The sequence below is a fragment of the Anser brachyrhynchus genome, assembly GCF_964034855.1.
Source record: "Anser brachyrhynchus genome assembly, chromosome: 2".
Lineage (NCBI taxonomy): Eukaryota > Metazoa > Chordata > Aves > Anseriformes > Anatidae > Anser > Anser brachyrhynchus.
The window spans coordinates 35,463,429-35,477,600 of NC_137695.1; the positions used below are offsets into that span (position 1 = coordinate 35,463,429).

General features: G+C 42.9%; 1 long non-coding RNA gene across 1 annotated transcript in view; it reads left to right on the top strand.

The window, feature by feature from the left end:
- The first annotated feature begins 1,149 nt into the window (after positions 1-1,149).
- LOC308189006 overlaps positions 1,150-14,172 on the top strand; it is a 70,529-nt gene continuing 57,506 nt past the window's right edge. The window contains exon 1 of the long non-coding RNA XR_013945941.1: positions 1,150-1,562. This is a non-coding gene — a long non-coding RNA (uncharacterized lncRNA). The remainder of the gene's footprint in view (positions 1,563-14,172) is intronic.

Here is a 14,172-nt window from a genome sequence, read left to right on the forward strand (position 1 = left end):
AAGAAAGAAGGAAAGAAGGAAAGAAAGAAAGAAAGAAAGAAAGAGAGAGAAATACAAACTACACCAAACAAACATGGGGTAAACAATGAAACCAGCAAAGGGCTGTCTTTTGCCAGTGTAAATTAAGGCGTCCCAAGAGGTGGTCTAAATATGCAAGCAGAAAAACTCCTTTTGCCAGTATAAGCTGTATTTCCACAGGGGGGCTTTGCTGCTTTTGCTGGCAAAGCATTTATAGCGTAAAGCACGGTTGCTGATACTGCCTTGTAAGCACAACTGATAAAAAATAACATGCAATTATCATTCCTTTTGCCTGCCTGCACTGGTCATTTGTGGCCCTCAGTTGGACGCTGGCAAACCACATACACATGGGTCAGGATCTGGAGCAGTGGGACTCGAGGGCACAGCATGGTAAAGAGCAGGAAAATTTGAAAATGAAAATAAAATGGGAAACCAATGGTCATTTTTTCAAAATGCTAACTAGTCAGCCAGGTGCTATTCAACAGGATTTGTGTCATCGAGCCCATTCATAAAAATATTGGTGCTGTAACATGCATCAGTGTAGCTAAAGTAATGCAGACTCATGGGTGATGTGGTTACTCCTCTTTGAAAAAACTGCAAATATTTTCAGATGAGGGGAAAATTTGCTTTGACTAACCTGGGAAAATTGACATAAGAATACTATTTGATTAACCATAAAGCGATTAATTTCACGTTACCAAAATACTGAGTTCGGAAGTCTAATCCTGCTTCTCCCTTGTGTAGCCATATACTTAGCTATCCCATGTGTCTGTATCCTTAGCTATACCTAGCTAAAGATGTCGAGGGCTGTTCTGATTCCAGAGCCACTGCCCCGCAGAGGTCTAACAAACACATCTAAAACAGCACGAGTGAGGTCTAATTCTACGAAGCAGAATGCTCTCATCTCTGTATAGCCTGCACTACTTTAAAAATCTTAAAAAGAAAAAAAAAAATCCTTGATCCTCTAACTTTTTGAGAGAATCTTGCTTAGACTGTGCAAAAAGAACCAATTGAATATAAGGAGGACAAAATGCAGACTTGAGCCCAGGTCCAGACCAACATATATCAGTGATTTCACATGGTGTCATTGCAAAGAGCTCCTGTGAAAGTTGTGGTATTAATAGAGTTGAAATGGCACTTAACACTTGAAGGGATGGTTCCTCTGGACTGAATAGGAGTCAGGATAGCACATTCTTCTTACTGGGGGCAGGTGAGGGGGGGCAGGATGTCACCAAATGGCAATGCGCACGAGCAAATACTTAGCAGCCTGATGGAAAAAATACCAGCTAAAGCTAAAGCAAGTATTTTGTCTTGAACATTCAAAAAAGACAAAACAAACTAAAAGTATTCTCACTCCCACTGAGCTCAGTTAGGTTGGGCTGGTGAGTCAAGCCAGGACAGAATCCAGCCCAGAGCAACACTGAGGAAGAAGAGAACATCACAAAAGCACAGAAACAAAGATGCAGGCACCTCATATACCAGAACAGGAAAAGGAGGCGGCGGCATCATGCACGTTTCTTTGTTGGCATAACAAGCAAAGAGAGGTGAGTGGTGTCTGCATCAGGTGATAATATTCAGTTGCAACCGATATATTTACCATATTTCAGTTTCCATGCAGGAAATGATTAATTGTGATGATGCCTAGCAATTATATACTATGTTGCCTCTTCAGAGCCTTACACATACGATAAGCAGGTGTGAGCAATTTGCCATTGTAATGGGTGTCTGTAGCTAGAGCCATTCTTCTTTACTGTTTGAGCTGAAATCGGTTGCCTGCATACATTAAACAGTGCAGTGTTAATCCCATCTCCCTTTTTAACTCAGGTTTGGTTGATGATCTGTGAGAACCATCTGTATATTTGAGATTCAGAGTGTGAAATCCAGGCATTGTGGATCATGGGTTGGTGGTCAAGGATGTCGTCCGTATTTTGTGTAGCCAGAGGAGTCCCCATAGGTTCCCTGTAAATGCCAGTGCCCCTGCTCTGCATCTGGTGCCTTTGAGCTCTGCCTCTTGCTACCCGAAGTAGCAAGCACCACAGCACACACATGCCAGGCTTCTTGCACCTCCTGTTTGGAGAAACTGCAGAGAGCAAAACTCAACACAACAAAACTAGCAGGCACCACAGTCCCAGATTTTGCTCTGCCCCCTCCTCCCCTTCCCCAATCACCTGTGTGCCCCCACAATGTCCATAAGGGAAGAGCTCTCCTTGCCACATCACCTGATGCCCAGCAGCATTGTGTTGATGGACTGGGGGGTCCCAATGGGGCCTCAGGCGAAGCCAACCACAAAAGGTGCAGAAGGAGACTTGTGCCACTGCCTTGTCAAAGGAGAGTGCTTTGGGAATCATCAACCCACAGCTGAAAAGAGTCTCAAGGAGAAGATGACTATTTTTATAAAAGACACAGAACAATAATACCTTCGTGCAGAAGCTGATGTTCAGAAAAAGTCTGAAATGCAGATGTAGATTTTGCTTTGCATCTGGCTGCCCACACTTCTGCTCACTGGGTTGCAAGATGCAAGAGATGGTTTCTGAGGTATAGCTACAAATTTTGTCTTCACAGTAGCAAAATTTGTCCCCAGAGACTGGAAGACCAAGCCACAGATGCACATAAAATACCCATCCTACCTCCAAAAACTATCATGGCACAAGAGAATTAAACCAAGGAGGGAAAGAAAAATCAAGCAAGTTGCTATTGCTTCTGAATTTAAAATATAGGAAATGTTGTCGTAAGCACAGGGTTTATATGCCAGCACTGAGGGCAGGTGTTTTACATGTCTCCAGCTTACCACCCATTACCTGCAGACTGTGGCCCTGACAAATTATAGGCAACATAAGCAGAGAATAAATACGAAAGGTATTTCAATCCAGTGCGATTAAAAGCCCTGCTACCATGTAACCTCACTTCCAAGGAGATAAGCAGTATCTCCAAAGGCCACATAAGGTGCCAAAACAGTCTAATACATTGAGGCAGCCCAGGGGGTTGAAACACCCCCTGCGTTTCCCCCCTTCACTAAGTGCCATTTCTGTGCAGTTTCGCTTGCACGAATGCATTCTATCAGGAAAAAAGACTCCATGAGAAAACTTCCACTTTCTTATGTATGTTGGTGTATAGAACAACACCATGCCCGTGGTTTACACCTGCATTTACCATTAGTCGCTGCCTTAATAATAAATTATTGAAGACATATTCCCTTTAATGTTTACCTAAAGAGGGAACAGCTAGGAAAAGCTGCATACACTGAATTCAAGAAGGGGATATTTCTTTCCTACTATAAACAGAAATGATTATAAAACCAGAATGCAAACTGAGCTCCTTGCCCTTCAGTTTTGTATGAGGTTACATTTCTTTGCAAGACTCTAATTTCTTCAGTTTTTTACTGCATTCCAACCCAGGGAGATATAAACCAAAGCAAACAAAGTACCCCCCAAAGGATTCTCTCCCCCTAAAGCGGGGCTTCTATTTTTAATTCTCTACAGCTTTTAAAACATTTGAATGGGAAGCTTCCATCAGTCTTTGGTGGAAAAGAATTCCTGCTGGTCTCTCAGGACATCCACTCCAGATAATCTCAGCTGGCAACTCAATATAAGACCGATATCTCTTCTCAGAGGGGTTCCTTGCATTGCGTTTCAGCTCATTCTGCCTTTGCAAAATAACTCTTTAAACAGCCATATTTCCTCCCTCAAAGCTGAATCAAAAAAAAAAGAAGAAGTAAAAAAAAAAAAAATTGACCTTGCTCGTTGGCAGTGAGTCTTTCACACTCTGTTGGTGCCTTTCTCCAAAGCTGGCTCTCAACAAAACATAGCTCTGACTTTGCTCTGGCTGACAGCAGAAATGCACACAGGCATTGCTGCAAGGTCTTTCTGTTGTGTTCCTCCATCACACCTCCAGGAGCCTTTGTTCACAGTATCACCAGAAGTCTGGACCCTTCTCCAGGGTGACAGTGATGGGACAGAGTGGGAAGCAGGAGAGATCTTACAGCCATCACAAATATGATACGGAAAAAAAATGCAAGAATCTGAAAAAAATACTCTATATTTCCAACATGTAAGTAATAGAGTGGGAAAGGGTAGAAAACATACAAACATTGTGCCTGAAGAATTTAAAGGAGGGCTCCTTTAAAAGGCTTAAAGTCTAGCAATCTATCTGTCCTTCCAAGAATCTCAAGGCAGGAGCTATCTCCCCATGCTCCCCAAGGAAGGAACCAATTGCTTATCATGAGTGAAAATGTGACTGAAATGTGATAGCGAAAAACAAAGCAATCTCTAATAAGTTAGAGATTCTTTCTCAAACCTATCGAGCACAGTCTGCTTGGAGTCTGTTTTAATCTGTTGCCATAAATAAATCCATTGAGGGAATTTTCCATGAGCTTATCAGACAGCAAAATTCTGCAAGTCACATCCTTGCACGCTGCGTGATGCCTCTGGCAGATTCAACCTGGTTAATATTTATGCTGCAATCACCAGTGACTTTTGAAGCCTTAAAGCCAATATCTCCTCCAAAAAAAAAAAAAAAAGCCCCAGAGCTCCTGCAGATGGGCTATCATCATAAATTCACCCCAAAGTGGAAACTCAAATAACAGATGTGTGTTTATAAACACAGAAAATAAAGTAAATGACTAGATACAATTTCCAGGGGCTTAGAGCTGCAAGGTATCCTTACACACAAAAGCCCGTATTCACACTTGCCTGCACCAAGAGAGCTTTCGCGCTTACCTGGGAATTTGGATTACGATCACTATTATCAAGGGGCAAATTTTTGACTGGTGAAAATAAATCATAATGTGCTTTCGCTCTATGGGATGATCTCTGAGTGATTAACGCCACCATTTACCTCCCCGTAGCAACTGTTTTTTTCCTGTTCCTGGATGAAGAGAACGCAGAGGCATATGGGAAGGTTGTGTAGGACGTGGCCGCCATTGACAAAATCTTAACTTTTTAGAGGCCACCTATCTACCTTGAAATATGCTCCGTGCCAAAAGGCAGATAAGGGGTTAAGAGATCTCCCCCATCTTATCTCTCACACACTCTTATCTGCCCAGCAGTCCATAATAAATCAGAGGACCTCTTCTTCTCTCTGGCTCACTCCAAATTCCTTGCTTCCGCATGATTTGGGAAAGTTTTCCTGACCTTTCATGACTTCTGTGATATTGCACAGAGCATGGGGTTGGAAGAAGTGCATGAGGGAAATCTGGCAGGTATGAAATACGCCTGCAACTGGGTGAAGACTTCAGCAAAGCATCACTCTGAGGATCTCCTCTAGGATTTGCGATCTGCTGCTCTTTCTGCCTTCAGGAGAACTTACCTAGGGCAGCAGTCCATGGGGTAGGCCCAGCATGGATCCACTGCAGAAGGGGCAGGGGTAGCAGGAGAAGACCTCAGGGCCTGGACACTGCTTCGTGCACTCCCAAAGCCAATTTGACCTTTTCATGATTATCAAGAAGCATGGAGGAGCTGTGGAAAAGGTATCAGACACATTGGTCAGCTATGCAGTAACATATGCAATGTGTCACATCACAATTAGCCCTTGATGTAGAGGAGTGAGAAGTTTCATGAAAAAAGATAACAGTATTACTCAAATTTCCCAGTGTTTCCACTCTATTTAAGAATCTTCCTTCTTCCTGCTCCATCTTTATCTCCCATTCTCTTCCCCAAGTCCACCCCCTGAGGGCTGAGCCACCACCCCAAATCAGGCCACTACTCAACATCCTGATCCCTCTCCTCTCCTATGGAGACCCATATGACAAGTTTGCCTGCAGTAGCAAGGGATTAGGGACACCTAACCAAAAAATCCCTCCAGGTTTCTATTCTTGTAGTGGTTCAGCTTTTCCTCTGCACATCCAGGAAAGGCTCAGTATTAATTCTCTCTTTCCAGGTCCCACCTTCAGCCACTGACCTCTCTTGCAGCTCTTCTCTGTACACCCCAATACGTGATGTGCCGCCTGTTGCTCAAAAGGTTCTGTCACACAAAGCAACAGTTGTTCCCTGAACTGATATACTGCACTGGATCGTTTTGTTTTGTCCTAGTGATTACCCAGAATAGAAAGTTTGAGATTGAGAGAGACCAGGCAGGTTTTCAGTGTTAAATATGAGGTTGTGCTTTTTTTGTTTGTTTGTTTTTTCTGCAGAGGTGGGGCTGTGGTATCCAAGGATGCAGCCCTAGCCTAGGAGATGGGATTTTCTGACAGTGATTGCCTAAATGCAGTCCTGCTGCTGCTTCTTGCTCCCTCCCTTGCCTGCACAAGATTTTTTCCATTGGAAGAAATTCAACAATACATGTAATTTTTTTGTTCTGTATTCTGCCTTAAATAGTCATTTTCACGGCAGAAATCAGAAGAATATGAACATATACTAGCAACTGCCACGTTGCAATAATACCATTTTTGCTTACCTAAATGGTTATACTGTCCCAAGTGTTTGCGTTATTGTGCATTCACTATACACTCAATGAATGTGCACGTTTGCCTTTGTGGTATAGTAATGGCTAAGTACAATATAGGCATATGCGTTAAAAATAGTGAGACGAGTTATTTGGTGGTGTAACTCCTTCACTCAGGCTACCACAGCACTGACTCTGGCCCCACATCTCTGTTTCATATATATTTAATAAAAAAAAAAAAAAACTTTATGGTTTTCAAGGCAGATGTCTTTCACCTCAACAAATGCAGCATGAGAGCTTATAACATAGAAGGAAGAGATATCTGCCACTACCTAAATGATTTAAAAAAAAAAAAAAACATAAAGGGAAAAAGAAAACCAACCGTATACCTACATATGGTATTTAATACATACCTCTAATGGAATGAGCTTCATAATTTATTCTGGGGTTTACCTTTTCATGAACTCTGTCTTGTTCCTGTTCATGAAAGATTTTCTGGTGCTTCGAAGATATTAAAAGCACATCATCTCTGTCTCCCTCCTCTTGTTTCTGTGTTTTCACATATTGATATATTTTGCTGGTGCACATGGCACAGTAACAGCAATAATGCTCTTTGCTTCTGCTCTGCTTTTTGTCTCAGGATCTCACGCCAAGAGTTATAAGGCAAAGAGCCTAAAGTTAGGTTTTTATACTCACACTGTGGCCCTTAAATTGTGTCCTGAATTTCAGAGGTGCTGACTTCAAACGGAATTGGTGGTTTGCAGTACCACTGCTCAGGTGACTTAACACCCTGGGAAAGGTTTCACACACTCATGTCTCAACATGATCCACGAAGACCTCATGGCTGTGGCTGCTTCTGTAGGATCCATCAAAGGTGGTTTGCAGGGGTGCGCCCATGTGAGATGTGGCATTTGTGATTCTGGAAAAAATGGGGAGCTCCACAAATCAAAGCAGATCCATGACAATACGCATAGATAGTTTGCCACTTTGGAAATGTCACACATCAGAGCTGGGATTTCCAGGGTCTTCCAAAATACCTGTCTCCTGCTCAAGGATAGCTTTCCCAGCAAAAGCTTTTCTGCAAAGCAGCTTATGGAGGTCTTCTGCTGACCTGCTTGAAATGAGTTGCCCTCATCCCTGCCTCTTTTTGATCACATAAATCCTACAGCTCTTATTAACTTCCCATCGATAAAACCAAGGGTGAGCAAAACATTTCCCCAGCAGTGTTTTTGGCTGCCCTGCTGTTGTGCCCCATGTAGGGGATGCCCCACAGAGTGGGTACGGGAGCGGCACGGGAAGTAGGGGCACACACTCATGCCAGAAAGGGATGGTTGTCTGCAACCTGCTGGGGTTTATTTTTGTTTTCCTAACAGAAACAGCTCTGTTGGTATAAAACATGTGCTAAAACAGGCACGAATCTTCTAAAAAAATCCCAGCTCACGTAGCCCCTATTTTATTCAGCCATCCATCTCGTGTTACAGTTAATGGGAATAACATGTGATTTTCAAAAGACAAACTTTTGCCCGACTTTTCTGTGTATATATTTCCCTCAAATTTATACATTTTTATGACATTCTTTTGCTTTATTATTGCTAAATGATTTCTATCATTTAATGGTAATTTGTCCTGTTTACTCAAAGCGCTCGGCAAAGGAAAATGGAAAAATGCATACACCAAAAGTAAACCCCAGTTGCTTATCTCATTGCACAAATATTGTTTGTCTTTTTTTGTTTGCTTGTTTGTTTTTTCTTTTTTAGAGAAGTATGTTTCTGATAGAGTCAATTATTCTGCCAACGTTCTCTCCCAAATTTGCTGTTTCCCTTTTCATCTCACTTTTTCCCTGCTCTATGCTCTGTGTATTTTATTGAGAAAACAAACATACTTGCATAGCCTTTGCAGTCCAAAGACTGGATAGGACGCATTCGAATGTGCAAACTTCGGAGCGTGTGTAGTTTATTTTTTGTGTAATTGATTTTGTAGTAGATAGAAGCCATGGTATAAACTAACAGGATAATGTTTTTGATCAGTTTCCAATGCTTAATTACAAGTCTGCTATAACTAATTTCCTACATGCACTCACAGCTGCTATTCTTTTGTCATTGGCTTATTTTTCTTTGAAAATCTGAAAGGCATCGAGCTTTTCTCTGAGAGTCATTTGCTCTGATTGACTCCTGCAGACACCTCATTGCTGCAGTCGTTTTGCAAAGTTGTATAGCTGTTTGGTACCTTGCATTCAAATAATATTTTTTTCTTTTTAATTAATAAAAAAAATGTTGTTCCAAAAAAATATGGACTATTTGGCTCATTAGACCATCAGACCAGTCAGCTTTGCAATACAAAAAGCCTTGTGGGAAAAAAAGCCAGCAGAATTTACAGGATTGTCTGCACTGCTCATTTATTAAAGCTGCATGTTTTGAAAGAAAGCACTAGATGATGATGGGATACTTTTTCTTTTCACAAAGATAAATGGGACATCACCTTTAATAGTGTATTTTATAGGAAATTCTACCTAGTGAAACAGTACAAAATCTCCATGTTAATGGTTAATGTACACATGTCAATTTATCCTTTTATTTTATTTATTTATTTATTTTTGGTAGTTTTGTAGGTTACAAGGAATAAAGGGTGGTGCTATCATAACAACATGCTGAGAAGGGCCTAGGTTGGAAGCAGAAGCTGGGTGCAAATCTGACAATCCCAACTACCCCTGAAACCAACAGACCCCCAGCTCTATGAGAGAGATGGAGATGAAATCAAGGTCCAGCATGTGCCTTTGGGCCCCTTTCCAATGGCATAGCTGTGCAAAACTCAACCTGCTCACACAGTGTGGCTTATTGATTAAGGGTCAGACTGGGTAAACGTCATACGACAGTAGGGCTGGTAAGAATGTCACCCACAGTTGTTTCCCCCAAAACTTGTTCTTAACATCATTCTGTTCTCTGTCTCAGCATATGGTGCCCCATCCCTTATTTATTCCAATGAAACCTAATTTGGGTTTGTTTTCTGGATCTGGATATTCAACTCTCATTAGTGTCAACCACTCCTTAGTAAATCTTCGGGCACCTGAAATAATACAGTCAAAGGAGAATTAAGGTTGCTTGATGTGTTTAAGAGCCACCAGTCCTTACTTTCAAAGAGGCAGCTAAGCCAGAGATGGGAGAGTAACATATATCTCTAGCTCCTAATGTTAATGAAGACAACATTTTATATCAATGATTACAAGCAAATGCAAATGTATGTAGATTGTTTACTTGGACAAGAGATTTCATACATCCATCTCTGCATTCCTCCTCCTCCCCCTCTCTTTTCACCCAGGAAGAGATACTATTGTTATTCTAGTCATCTTTCTCTTGATTTTATTATCTAACAGAGCCATAAAAATGACAAGAAAATGGATTTTTCAGACAACAGTCTCCTGTTCCTGGTGTAATTTCATGTTGAGCTACAGATACTGACAACATCAGACAGTTTATACATCTCTCCTTTAATTGTATACTGCAGTCCCATTTTCAGAGAGGTGCTCACCACTACATAATTAAGAAAGTGTTTAAAGCATCTGAGTACTGTTAGATGCTGGATCGAGAAAGGATTGTGTGTGAGTCTGCTGCTGGTGAGGCTGTTTTTGGGCCAGCCTGTTCCTTGCTGGATGTGTAAGGGGTGATTGCGCAGTTCTCAGAGGAGGCTGAAGAGTCAAAAAGAGGTTTGAAGGGGTCGTGAAGGTCAGTCCCCATCACAAAGCTACCAGGCACCGTACCTACATGAGGTATTTGCATCCTGGAGGGGCCCAACATGGGCCTTACACATTACATCTTACACATTTGGACTGAGGTAGGGGATTTCAGCAGGGACGTTGCTCCACAGCTCCTCACGCTAAGTCTGAGCTGGCTGAAATGAGACAAAAGCTAAGAGCATTGCAGGGTGTGCAAAAGCGTGCAGGGTGTGTCCACCTCGTTGCCACAGGCATGGTTGGAAACTCAGAGGGAAACAGATAAATTGCCTTCATTGTCTCAGGGCTCAAACTATTTTGCTTTTTAACAGGACAAACAGGACATCTCCTTCCACCAAACAAACAAATAACAAACTTCAGTACGTAACTCTGTCCCTCCACATTGCAACAACAAAGCAAGCACCCAGCCTTACTGCCCATTCTGTGCAATAGGATTGTGATATTTCACAAGGGGGTTTGAATACCTCACACCTCGTGGTTTTCTCTCCCTGGGGGAGCTTTGCAAATCCCAATCAAACAGCTCGCAGCAAGCACGGATGCACAGATCTCCCTGGTGGCCTGCTGATAGGCTGCCAGAGGAAGGACGAGGTCTGGGCTGTGGAGGTGGCCAAGGACCTTTGTGGGGTGGCTGGGTGCTGCAGGACACAGCGTTTGCTGGCAGAGGAGGGCAAAAGGAGGAGGAGAGAGGTTCAGCACAAAGGATAACTGAGAAGCATCTCTCCCCTGGGGAAAATGTTTCTGAAATAATAGATATTTTGATTGATTTGGAATAATATTTAACAGATGTGGACAGAATATCCTCCATTAAAATAAGATACTCTTATAATTGAAACAATATTCCTTGTACCACTATCTGCAAACTCAAAAAGCTTATTTTAGCTTAGGGACAAAATAAGCTTAAGCAATGGGAAGCATAGCCATTTCCCCACTTGTTTTTTTTTTCAACAGCTACCTCTCATATCTCAGAATTGTTTGTTTTATTAAGAAACCCTGCAGTCTGAAGCCGATTTATAGCAAGCCCAAAGCTGTGTGTTGCAGTCGCTTTCATAAGGGCTATTTATTTTTTTAGCAGCTCACAATAAAAAAAAAAAAAAGTGCCAGTCTGTTCCATATGCAAAGCAAAGGATTAACCAGAAGAGGAACACTAATAAATTTCTTTCCTTCAGGAAAGAGCCAGCAGAGCTGGGGCTTCGATTTGATTTAACCTAACACCGTCGCTCATCGCTTCAAAATGCCCTGCACCCCCACCGGCTGGTATCACAAGGAGCATCGTTTGCAGGGAAAATCACGTGCAGAATCCTATCTGCAACCAGCATGCATAATTACTCCACGTTTTCTCCAGAAGGGATTATCCCGTGGCAATAATTATGCCAAAAATATGCCCCAAAGAATAATATTTCAGACAAGTGCCGCCATCCAACAAATCCACTGTATAATTATGTTATTTTTCCCCTCTGAAAGCTCTCACTCATCTCTGCATCGTGCCCGCATAAGCCCTCCTCCAAGGGGAGCACCAGCTTGCTGCCGACGATGGCACATACATCAAAGCGCGGGTGGCGAAGCTGCCCTGCCCGGGCTCCTGATGCGGAGCCATGCTCGGACTTCGCCCCAAGCAAAAGATGCCACCTCTAATATAGGGAACTGTCACAAATTTGTTTTTTGTCATAAATGAAGCATGGGGCTGCGGTTTAATTTTCCTCACTGCCCTCTGTCAGGTAATAACCGTAAATATTGTCCTGAATCATTAAGTCACAACCTGAAATGTGATCCTGCCCAGTTCCCAATCAGACAGCCATCTGGAAGATGAAAGAAGTCTATTTTCGTTGCAGAATGATCCAGACTCTAATTTGTAGTAACAGTCTTAACAGGCTGTTTCGGAGACATTAACCAGAGACTGGTGGCGGTTACTCAAGGAGGGGGCACTACGTGCTGCCTACAGCACGCGTTGTGGGCAAAATACCCCATCGCTGCTTTGAGTTTCTGTGGCTTTTCATTTGAGGGCCATGTCTCTAAATGGGCACTGGTTATGTACCCAGGGTGGCTGGAAATATATTACGTCGTAAAAAATGCCAACACGTCTGTGGGAGACAGAAAATGGCATTTCCACAGAGCTAGCAGTGGAACCGCAGGTCGTATAAATGCCTCCTATCTTAGGGTTAATTCCATGCTGAAAGCAAATATTTTATATATATATATAAATATATTTATACATACATATAGCTTTTTATTTTCTGGCTACTGAAAAAAGTGTTTCCACCATCAAAGTGCTCTTTTACTGCAACAGCAAAATACCTTTTACTCTGTTAAAAGCTCAGAAGAAAACCAACTAAGCGATTACGTGGCTGAGCAAGAGCACTGTCAGTCGAGAGCATTTCACTGGGACCACTGCCCCCTCCTGATCCATACTGCCTTTCCCTGGGGAGGGACATCAAAGCCCAGCTGGGCTGCAGTGGTGCAAGAAGAGCCAAGTAGACAAAGAGGGAAGCTCTCACATGGCCCCTGCCTGCCAGGATGCAGGGGTGTGGTGTTTTAATTCTCTCCCATTGTCCCCCATTGCCCCTCAACAAACCCCACAGAGACTTGTTCTGCCCATTTGTAGATTTAGGAGCACGGCCTCTCCATCAGCACATGTATGCCAGCCTGTGACTTGCACGGGTAGGCTTAAAATTAAGCCCAAATTAGGTGACTTCAGTACGCCATATGAAAAAGCTACAGGCTTAATTCTGAAAGACAGGTAACTTTGTCATAACTCTCCTTCCATTCACTTCAGAAGAGGGATGTAGAGATGTCTCTCTCATTCTTAAACGGTGATGAAAGCACAGTGTTCAGCCTGTCCTCGTTCTCGCTCCCTCGCTCCTGCAGACCTGCCAATTAAAGATAGATGCAGAGGCACAGAAACGCAAGTGCATCTGACAGCAGACATCTCTCAAGCAGAAGTTCAGAGGGGTGATTGTTTGGCTGAGTCTCCTATTTTCCTTGATGTTTTATCATCCTGGGTTATGTTTCCTTTAAGGCTTACAGAAAGCATTTGCTATAACAGATGTGTGTGTGTGAATGAGCTTAGCCCAGAGGTTTGGAAATGACCACACAGGGGTCTCTTACAGGTAGAGATAACTGAATTAGCATCTTTCTGAATAAGCCCTTCTGTTTTTCTAAAACACTGCAAGTTAGAAGTGGTGTGGAGAGAAGATAAGGAGAAAAATAAATGCTGTTTCTCTGCATCTCTGCACTGCAGATGTACAACATAGCAGGACTGTTTACCAGCAGGTAGGATTGAAGTGTGTCTTGCACAGGCAGGAGAAAAGGGAAAGAAAAATAAGGATTTTGTTTCCTGAATGTTGCTGCTGAGGAAGAACTATACCCTGCCATATAGCCTGCATCCTGAGTAACAGCTTTAGCTTCAGCCTGGTGCGAACACCCTTTGCTCTGGCTTGGGTTATTCTTTGAATGTTGTGTTCCCTGGGACACACCAGAGCACACCACCTTAAGTATGCATGGGTGTCCTGCACATTTCCTACCAGATGCTGAATTACTGGTGTTCTCATCTAAGCTCCCCAATGGGAGGACACAAAGAACCCTCTGGGTGTGTTTGCCCCACACCTCACCACATGGGGCTCACCACATCTACTATTTCCATCCCAGCAGGGCATTAGCTAGGATCAGCAGTCTCTGGTGCTCAAGGCTGCATGTGTCAAATGGAAATCTCCATTCTGGAGCTGATACATGAATAGACAAAACAGTCACACAGCAGGAGAGAGGAAATTCCCTACCAAGTTCCCACTTCCCAGACCAGAAACTGATGGAGGAGTGACACCCTGGATGCCCAGGCACCAGGAGAATTGTCCATCCTGACCTCCACAGTGTTCATGTTCAGCCATGGAAGTGAAGAGGTCTGTGGAAGAGTCATACTTGGACCCATATTTCTATGACCAAAAGACTGTTTTCCCTTCCCTATTGAAAAGTAAATATGTCTCCGCAGCAGTCACCAAAAAACAGCAGGACCACAAAACACTGAAAGCTTTGCCCGGTATTGCATTTCCAGAAATAAG